Raw genomic sequence first — 10,292 nt, 5'->3', positions numbered from 1 at the left:
AGACTCAACTAGTGACAACCATATCTGTGACAACTATCAAGATCATCTGGGACACGCAGTCTTCCAGAGAACAAAGAAGGATGACCAGGTGGCAATGTCCATAGAGGACAAACTATTCTTGGAAATAATGGAGAAAGGACTAGTCAAGGATGATGCCAACAGCTGGGTTGCTCCTCTACCCTTTAGAACACCCAGACAACGCCTTCCTAATGACAGAGAACAAGTACTCAAACGCTTCTCTTCACTTAAACACAACTTTCACAGGAAACCAGAGATGAAAGATCATTTCTTCTCCTTTATGGCTAAAATATTTGAGAATGGTCACGCCGAGATAGCTCCCATTCTTAAAGACACAGAAGAATGCTGGTACCTGCCAATGTTCGGAGTATATCACCCGAAGAAACCAGGTCAGATAAGAGTGGTGTTCGATTCCAGTGCCCAGTTTGAAGGTGTTTCTTTAAATGACGTACTCCTGACAGGACCAGACCTTAACAACAAACTCCTAGGAGTACTCATCCGTTTCCGAAAAGACTCTATTGCCTTCACAGCTGACATTCAACAAATGTTTCATTGCTTTCTTGTGAGAGAAAAAGACAGGAATTTCCTAAGATTCTTCTGGTTCAGAGACAATGACCCCTCAAAAGAGATCACGGAGTATCGCATGAAGGTACACATCTTTGGTAACAGCCCTTCACCTGCAGTTGCCATCTATGGACTCAGACGTTCAGCTCAAGAGGGTGAGCTAGAGTATGGTTCTGATGTTAGACAACTTGTAGATAAAGACTTCTACGTGGATGACTGCCTAAAATCTATGCCAACAGCCGAGACAGCAATCAGCCTCCTCAAAAGAGCTCAGGAAATGCTTGCTTGTTCAAACCTGAGGCTTCACAAAATAGCGTCCAACAGCAAAGTAGTGATGGAAGCCTTCCCTTCCCAAGATCATACCAGCGATTTAAGAGACTTGGATTTAGGAACCGATTCCCCACCAGCTCAACGTAGCCTTGGACTCTTGTGGGACTTAAAATCTGACACCTTTACCTTCCAAGTAAACAGCGAAGAAAGACCCTTCACTCGCAGAGGTGTTCTCTCTACTCTAAACAGCTTGTACGACCCCTTAGGATTTGCAGCTCCTGTCACTATCCAAGGTAAAGCTTTGCTCAGAGACCTAACCTGTGAGTCAATTGACTGGGATGCCCCACTGCCTCCCCAGAAAAGAAACTTGTGGCAAGAGTGGAAAGATTCTCTATCTACCTTAACCAACCTCCGCATTACACGTCCATATGCCCCCGTGCCTTCTACAGCAGTACAAAACCAGAGACTATGTGTATTCTCTGATGCCTCAACCCAAGCAATTGCTGCAGTTGCATATCTTAAGACCATGGACATCAAGGGACAATGTCATATTGGATTTGTCATGGGCAAAGCAAAGTTAGCTCCACGTCCAGAACACACAGTGCCCAGACTTGAACTTTGTGCTGCAGTACTAGCTGTAGAATTAGCTGAGCTCATTTCATCTGAGTTACCAATTGGACTCTCTGAAGCAGATTTCTACACAGACAGTAAGGTAGTATTAGGCTACATATGCAACGAGACCAGACGGTTCCATGTTTATGTCAGCAATCGTGTGCTAAGAATCAGAAGATCCACCAATCCAAAACAGTGGCACTATGTATCTACTGCTCACAATCCAGCAGATCACGCTACAAGAGCTGTCCCAGCCAGTATCCTCAAAGACACTACATGGCTCAGAGGACCTGAATTCCTGTACAAGGCAGATTCGAACAATCCTGAAAGTAGCATATTCAAGCTAGTAGACGCAGACTCAGATGTTGAAATTCGTCCACAAATAACTACAATCCATACCGTAACTTCAGATTGTCAACTTCAGCCTCACAGATTCCAAAGATTTTCAACTTGGAAATCACTTGTCAGAGCCATTACCTGCTTAACCCACATAGTCCATTCATTTAAACGCAACGCATCTGTAAGTGTGAATGGATGTAAAGGTTGGCACCACTGTCAAAATGTTTACGCACCAGAAGAAACACAACGATCCAAGAACCTTATCATCCGTGTTGTGCAGCACCAAATCTTTTCCGGAGAGATCGACTGCATTAACAGTGGAAATCCTATTCCCAAAGACAGCACCTTAAAAAAGCTAGACCCTTTTCTTGATGAAAATCATTTATTGAGAGTAGGAGGCCGTCTTCAAGAAGCAAACTTGGAGACAAATGAGAAAAATCCTTTAATCATTCCTGGGAGTCACCACATAGCTTCTTTAATTGTGCAACACTATCACAACGAAGTCAAACACCAAGGACGATTGTTTACCGAAGGAGCTCTACGATCAGCTGGGTTCTGGATTATTGGAGCGAAAAGGTGTGTAAGCAGCACAATCTTCAAATGTATCATTTGCCGTAGACTTCGTGGTACTTCCCAAACTCAGAAGATGGCTAATCTTCCAACAGACAGACTTAGTACAGACCCTCCTTTCTCCAATGTTGGTCTTGATGTATTTGGTCCATGGACTGTCATCACACGACATACTAGAGGTGCGAATGCGAACAGCAAGCGCTGGGCGGTTGTATTCACTTGTATGAGCATCAGAGCTGTTCACATCGAAGTTATAGAATCAATGGACACTTCAAGCTTCATCAATGCCTTTAGACGCTTCATTGCTATCCGTGGCCCAGTAAAACACATCCGGTCCGACAGAGGTACCAACTTCATTGGAGCAGCCAAAGAATTACAAATTAATTCGAACATTGACACTAAAAGCATAGAGAGATATCTCAGTGAGCAAGGTTGTACATGGACCTTCAACCCGCCTCATTCTTCTCATATGGGAGGTGCCTGGGAAAGGATGATCGGCATGATACGCAGAATCCTTGATTCCATATTCTTGCAAGTGGGAACTGCAAGACTTACTCACGAGAGCTTAACAACCTTCATGGCTGAAGTCTCAGCTATTGTCAACGGAAGACCATTGACTTCAGTGTCTAATGACCCAGAAGACCCACTTCTACTTACTCCGGCCACTCTTCTTACACAGAAGACCGGGATTACCTATGCTCCTCCTGGAGAATTCAATACCAAAGACCTGTTCAAACGTCAATGGAGACAAGTTCAAAGCCTTGCAAACACCTTTTGGGACAGATGGAAAAGACAATACCTTTCTACCCTGCAGTCAAGGAGCAAGTGGCAAGTTGCCAAACCCAACTTAAAACCAGGTGACATTGTGCTCGTCAGAGATTGCCAGTCACAACGCAACGAATGGCCTTTAAGTCTTGTCACCAAGACGTTCCCAAGCAAGGATGGGAAGGTTCGTAAGGTTGAGGTCAAGATCTGTAAGCGAGGAGAGACTAAGTTGTTCCTCAGACCAGTGACTGAACTATTCTTATTGTTATCTGTTTAGAGTTTAAAATATGGTACCAGTGATACCAGACAGGGAGTGTCATGCCTTCAGCATTTGCTTTGTGTAGATCTGATTACTTTTACTACAGAAAGTTGTATTATTGCCCCATCTGGTGGTCAGTCCCATCAATTAATTTGACCCTCATAGCCTCTTGTAGCCAGTCTTGCAATGCATTCTGGGATGAAGAAGCTGGGATCAGCCTTTCTACTTCCCTCATGGTCCCAGACAGTCATGCTTTACATGGGTCCAACTCTCATATAGCATTCGATGGTGAGTTTGTATATTAAATGTCTCATCTCAACCTGTTTAGCCAGTGAGTAATGTTAGCTGCACTGTAGTTTATACTTGCACATGTAATCACATGTTTGCACAGCCCATGTTATATGTACTTGTGTATATCCATTTTGCTTTTCACATGCATATCATAATTGCATATTCTTGTTTCATTAACAGTTTTACCTCATTATCACACATCATCATATCGTATTGTACATCAAATCAACGCATCATATCTGTGATCCCTTTACTGAATAATAAAACACCGTTCTACAAACACCTCTTCTGAACAGATTATTGAAAAGTAAAGGTGGTTATACTGTAGGCTTCAAATTTGCCAGAAAGGGCTTAGTGAGAGGCTGAACACACACTGAAGCCTTGCAAACTTTCTTCAAAGTTATGATTATGTTTAACCAAGACATCTGTCATAACTTGAGTGACACCAACAGATGAAGAGTTAATAAAGTTCCTCAATTTTGGAAAATGGAGATGTTTCTCAGAAGCCAAGCTAGACAAAAATAGATCCAATTTTAAAATTAAATGTTTCAATCTTTCAACAAGATGAAATATATGTTTTATTTCCTTGTAACTTCGTTCAAAATGCTAAGGTGAGCAAATATAAATACTGTATATAAATCACATGTTTATAAATTAATTGTCCTCCATTAACTGTATTAATTAGCATGCTTGACAGAGGCGTGAAGAAATGGTACAATTTTATTTTTGAGATCAATGAACCTCGTCAAAACTTTGCCCTTATTCAGCCAAAGACATCAGAGTGCAGCAAGAGATTATTATGTTCATCTGACATTGTCAGCAGGAAACTGTTCGAGAAGCCTGTGCTGAAGACTCGATGTCGCTCGGATGCAATTAACTATTTTCATCACAGGATTCTTAACATTTTTGAGGCTACTTGAGAGTCCGGCACAAGGCACTCTTTCATGATAAGACAATGCAATGACTGCATATAGGGGGTAATTCAGAGTTGATCGTAGCAGCAAATTTGTTAGCAGTTGGGCAAAACCATGTGCACTGCAGGGGAGGCAGATATAACATGTGCAGAGAGAGTTAAGGCCCATATAGACGGGCCGATGCGGGGAGAGATGTGTGCTGAGCGAACCGCTCAGCACACATCTCTCCCGCAGATCAGCACAGCGCGATATGTGCTGAGCGTGCGGGGGGAGACGGGGGGCCACTCACTTCACCCAGCAGGTGAAGTGAGCTACCCGCTAGATTGGCCTGCACGGCAGGCCAATCTAGCAGCAGCGATAGCGATGCGCGGGGCTGCGCATCGCTATCGCTGTAAGGGCTACACACGGAGCGATCAGGCTTATATTCTAAGCAATCTAGTCAGATTGCTTAGAATATCGCTCCGTGAGTACCCCCCTTTAGATTTGGGTAGGGTGTGTTCAAACTGAAATCTAAATTGCAGTGTAAAAATAAAGCAGCCAGTATTTACCCTGCACAGAAACAAAATAACCCACCCAAATCTAAAATGTTATATCTGCCCCCCCTGCAGTGCACATAGGTGGTCATTCCGAGTTGATCGCTAGCTGCATTCGTTCGCTGTGCAGCGATGAGGCAAAAAAAGGCACTTCTGCGCCGCACGTGCAAAGTAATATTACAACGAACTATGTCGTTTCACACAAGGTCTAGTGAAGCTTTTCAGTCGCACTGCTGGCCGCAGAGTGATTGACATGAAGTGGGCGTTTCTGGGTGGCAACTGACCGTTTTCAGGGAGTGTTGAAAAAAACGCAGGCGTAGCTGGCCGAACGCAGGTCGTGTTTGTGATGTCAAAACAGGAACTGAACAGTCTGAAGTCATCCCAAGCGCTGAGTAGGTATTGAGCTACTCGGATTCTTTCGTTCGCACTTTTGCTAAGCTAATATACACTCCCAGTGGGAGGCAGCATAGCGTTTGCACGGCTGCTAAAAACTGCTAGCGAGCGAACAACTTGGAATGACCACCATGGTTTTGCCCAACTGCTAACAAATTTGCTGCTGCAATCAACTCTGAATTACCCCCATAGGACGAGACTACCTTCAGTTTAGCAACCAAGACATTCTCTCTACCAGTTACCAAAGGAGTTCCATCAATAACAAGTAGACATTTTACTGATATCAATATTGTTTGTTAAAAACAAATGCCTCAGATTCTCAAACATTACTTGACCGGTAGTATGTGCTTCTAATGGAATTAGAGACAAAAGTTCTTTTCAAAAATAGTGAAATAACAAAAACACAAATCTAAGCAATGTGTTTGCTATTGGCTGACTCATAGCTATGGACACCAGGGACTGGTGAGAAGTTGGTAGGTTCTCTCACTTCCAAGAATTCCTACCCTGTGATTTGCAGGACTGACAGTGGAACTGGTTCTTCCTTTTTTATAACTTATTACTTTGCTTAGTACAGCTAGAATGCACTCTTTAATCATCTCTGATTTTAGCTATTGTCCAAGCAACCTATAATGAAGCAGCCAATACTTTTTTCTGTTAAGTGGATGCATGTACTAGAATTGCATTTCCACATTCACGGGATGTTAATCTGATAAGTATTGTCAAAAGAATTATATTTGGATTCAAAATGTCTTTGCATATTATATTCCTTCATAACAGATACACATTCATTACACAATAAACACATTGGCTTTGAATTTGGTGCCTTTGGCAAAATGAATAGATACCTTTCAGTCCATTCTGCAGTAAATAAACCATTTTCATCATTATTTTTCCTAATCCCAGCAGATAGGATCATTTTGCTAGGATTTTGGTGAAATGTTATCAACTCCTGAAATGGAACATATTACCATTACCACATCCATCCAAATGGCACCAGACTTTTGTGATAAGGCAGTGGTATTGATCTTACATTAAGATACATACAAATCATTTTGCACAGGATAACCTACGGAAGCTGAACATATGCTTGCTGCCAGTGTTAAAATGGGTACACTACACACTGAGCAAATATGTCATCCGATCCAGCGGAACAGACCAACATGATTGGCAGGTAGAGGCATTCACGGTGCGGGCGGAAGGTGGTTGATGGAACGTTTTCAGGGTAGCGTCGGGGAAATGGCATGTCGGCTGCGTGTTGTCACAATAAGTATAGAACAGCACATTTACACATTGTCTATTTCAGCTAAGAATTCCCTGGCAACAGAATAGTACCAATTCACATTACACCGCACAGTAGTGTCCGTCAGTCACATTACACCACACAGTAGTGCCCACTGGCGTAACTACCAAGGGTGCAGGGGGTGCAGCTTCTATGGGGCCCAAGCTGCTTTCAGGGCCCGCTGCTCCCCCTGCACCCAGACATCGGCTGCCTCCAAGGCCCGCTGCTCCCCCCTGCCCACAGTGAGAACAGCCGCCCGAAGCCGATAACGTCCGCTTCAGCTACGCGGATGATGTAGAGGTGGTGTGCGGGGGCCCTTCCTGGCCAGCTCCAAGTCCCGGGTGTTGGTGCTGCGATTTACTGGTATTTAGGCGGCAGGGCCTATTTCCATGAAGTGCCCGTCCCCATCAGAGACCTTTGCTGTGTTCAGGACAGAAACTCTCCTGCTTGTTCTCCCCTCCTATCTCTCCCCCCTCTCTCTCTCCCTTGCTCCTCTTTCTCTCCTTGACACACTCTCACTCTCTCTCTCTCTCTCTCTCTCTCTCTGAGACACTGTCTCCCTGACAGTCTCTCTCTCTGACACTCTCTCCCTCTCTCTGTCCCTGATACTGTCCTCCCTCCCTGACACTGTCTCTCTCTCTGACTCTCTTTTCCTCCGTCCCTGATACTGTCCCCCCTCTCTCTCGCCCAAACACTTTATCTCTGTCTAACACTGTCTTTCTCTCCCTACACTGTCTCTCTACCCCTCTCCCAAACACTATCACTCTACCTCGCTGACACTGTCTCTCTCCCGGACACTGTCTCTCTCCCTCTCTCTGACACTCTCTCCCTCCATTATGCCCTCTTTCTCTCCGGCACTCTCACTCTATTTCTCTTACGTCCTAGAGGATGCTGGGGACTCCAAAAGGACCATGGGTATAGACAGGATCCGCAGAAGACATGGGCACACTAAAAGACTTTGACTGGGTGTGAACTGGCTCCTCCCTCTATGCCCCTCCTCCAGACCTCAGATTCTATGCTCAGGACTGACTGGACACACACTAGGGGAGCTCTACTGAGTTTCTCTGGAAAAGACTTTATGTTAGGTTTTTTATTTTCAGAGAGACCTGCTACCTACAGGCACTCTGCTTCGTGGGACTGAGGGGAGAGAAGTCATACCTACTTCTGCTGAGTTAAGGGCTCTGCTTCTTAGGCTACTGGACACCATTAGCTCCAGAGGGTTCGATCACTTGGTGCGCCTAGCTGCTTGTTCCCGGAGCCGCGCCGTCAACCCCTCACAGAAGACAGAAGCTGGGTGAGTATGCAGAAGGCAGAAGACTTCAGTGACGGCTGAAGACTTCAGTAACGGAGGTACAGCACAGCGGTCGTGCTGCGCTCCATGCTCCCACACGCCAACGGCACTCACAGGGTGCAGGGCGCTGGGAGGGGAGCGCCCTGGGCAGCAAGTTACTGAGGTTGTTAACTGGCAAAAACAGCATATTGGGTGCCTGGGCACTATGTATGAATCCCCCGCCAGTATAATAATTTAAATTTAAGCGGGACTACAGCACGCCGGGAAGGGGCGGGGCTTAGCCACAGAGCTTACCAGCGCCATTGTATCTCTTCACAGTGCATGCAGAGACGCTGGCCCGGACCTCCACTCTCCTTTCAACTACTGGGAGCAAAAAGGGGGGGGGTGCACAGTCAATTGGTGCTATATAATACAGCGCAATTTATCATATATTATTGTTTTTAGTAGTATATGGGCGCTGGGGTGTGAGCTGGCATACTGCCTCTGTGTTCTCTCTACAGGCTTCCCTGTGGGTCTGTCCCCTTTGGCCAGTGTGTGAGTGTGTGTGTCGGTACCGTGTGTCGACATGTCTGAGGCTGAGTGCTCCTCCCCGGAGGAAGTTACTGGGGGCGCAGAGAAAGATTTGGGAGTGGTTCTGTCGGCACAGCCGACTGCTGATTGGGTGAATATGTTGAGTACACTGAATGCAAATGTGGCGTTATTGTCTAAGAGGCTGGATAAATCTGATTCTCAGACACAAACGTGGAGAAAATCCATGGAGGACGCCTTGTCTCAGGTACAGACCCCCTCAGGGTCACAGAAACGTTCCTTTACCCAGATGGCAGATACGGATACCGACACGGACTCTGATTCCAGTTTCGACTTTAGTGAAGCCACTTTACATCCAAAATTGGTAAAGAGTATTCAGTACATGATTGTGGCTATTAAAGATGTTTTACATATATCTGAGGAACCTCCGGTTCCAGATACACAGGTTTGTTTATTTAAAGGGAAAAAGCCTGAGGTGAAGTTTCCCCCCTCTCATGAACTGAACGCTCTTTGTGAAAAGGCTTGGGAGTTGCCTGACAAAAGATGGCAGATTCCCAAGAGAATTTTTATGGCATATCCTTTCCCCTCTGAAGACAGGGAGAAATGGGAGTCGTCTCCCAATGTGGACAAAGCTCTGTCCCGACTGTCCAAAAAAGTGGCGCTTCCGTCTCCTGACACGGCTGCCCTCAAGGATCCTGCGGATCGCAAGCAGGAATCGACATTAAAGGCCATTTATGTCACTACGGGTGCACTCCTCAGGCCTGCCGTGGCGTCGGCGAGGGTGAGTAGTGCTATTGCTAAGTGGGCTGATAATTTGGCATCTGACATAGATACCCTTGATAAGGATAACATTCTTTTACTCTTGGATATATCAGGGACGCTGCAGCTTACCTAAAGGAAGCGGCGAGGGATATTGGCCTCTTGGGATCAAGGGCCAATGCCATGGTGGTCTCGGCCAGGAGGGCGCTGTGGATTCATCAATGGAATGTTGATGCCGATTCCAAGAAAGCTATGGAAGCTCTTCCTTTTAAAGGTAGTGTCTTGTTTGGTGACGGCCTTGCTGACCTGGTGTCTACAGTTACTGCGGGTAAGTCATCTTTTCTTCCTTATGTTCCCGCACTACAGAAAAAGGCGCCCCATTATAAGATGCAGTCCTTTTGGCCTAATAAATACAAGAAAGGAAGGGGCTCGTCCTTCCTCGCTTCAAAAGGTAGAGGAAAGGTTAAAAGGGGGGAAGGGTTCTATTCGAGCCTCTTTGTCGTGCCAAAGCCGGACGGCTCGGTCAGACCGATCCTGAACCTAAAATCCCTCAATCCGTACTTGAAAACTTTCAAGTTCAAGATGGAATCTCTTCGAGCTATAATCTCCAGCCTAGAAGGGGGGGATTTTATGGCGTCAGTCGACATAAAAGATGCCTACTTACACGTCCCGATATATCCTCCTCATCAGGCCTTCCTCAGGTTTGCGGTGCAGGATTGTCATTACCAATTTCAGACGTTGCCGTTTGGGCTTTCCACTGCCCCGAGGGTTTTCACCAAAGTGATGGTGGAAATGATGGTACTCCTGCGCAAGCAAGGTGTCACAATTATCCCGTACCTGGACGATCTCCTGATAAAGGCGAGATCAAAAGAGCAGTTGCTAAGAAATGTGGAACTTTCCCTGACGG

At 45.7% G+C, this 10,292-nt stretch overlaps 1 long non-coding RNA gene across 1 annotated transcript; it reads left to right on the top strand.

The window, feature by feature from the left end:
- The first annotated feature begins 3,262 nt into the window (after positions 1–3,262).
- Positions 3,263–3,970, top strand: LOC135067234 (uncharacterized). Its single transcript, XR_010253507.1, has 2 exons — positions 3,263–3,685; positions 3,869–3,970. It is a non-coding gene; the product is annotated as an uncharacterized LOC135067234 (long non-coding RNA).
- Positions 3,971–10,292: the final 6,322 nt, after the last annotated feature.

Source organism: Pseudophryne corroboree, chromosome 1 (genome assembly GCF_028390025.1).
Source record: "Pseudophryne corroboree isolate aPseCor3 chromosome 1, aPseCor3.hap2, whole genome shotgun sequence".
NCBI lineage: Eukaryota > Metazoa > Chordata > Amphibia > Anura > Myobatrachidae > Pseudophryne > Pseudophryne corroboree.
The sequence above is the reverse complement of the archived record's forward strand: the minus strand, read 5'-3'. Positions and strand labels throughout refer to the sequence as shown.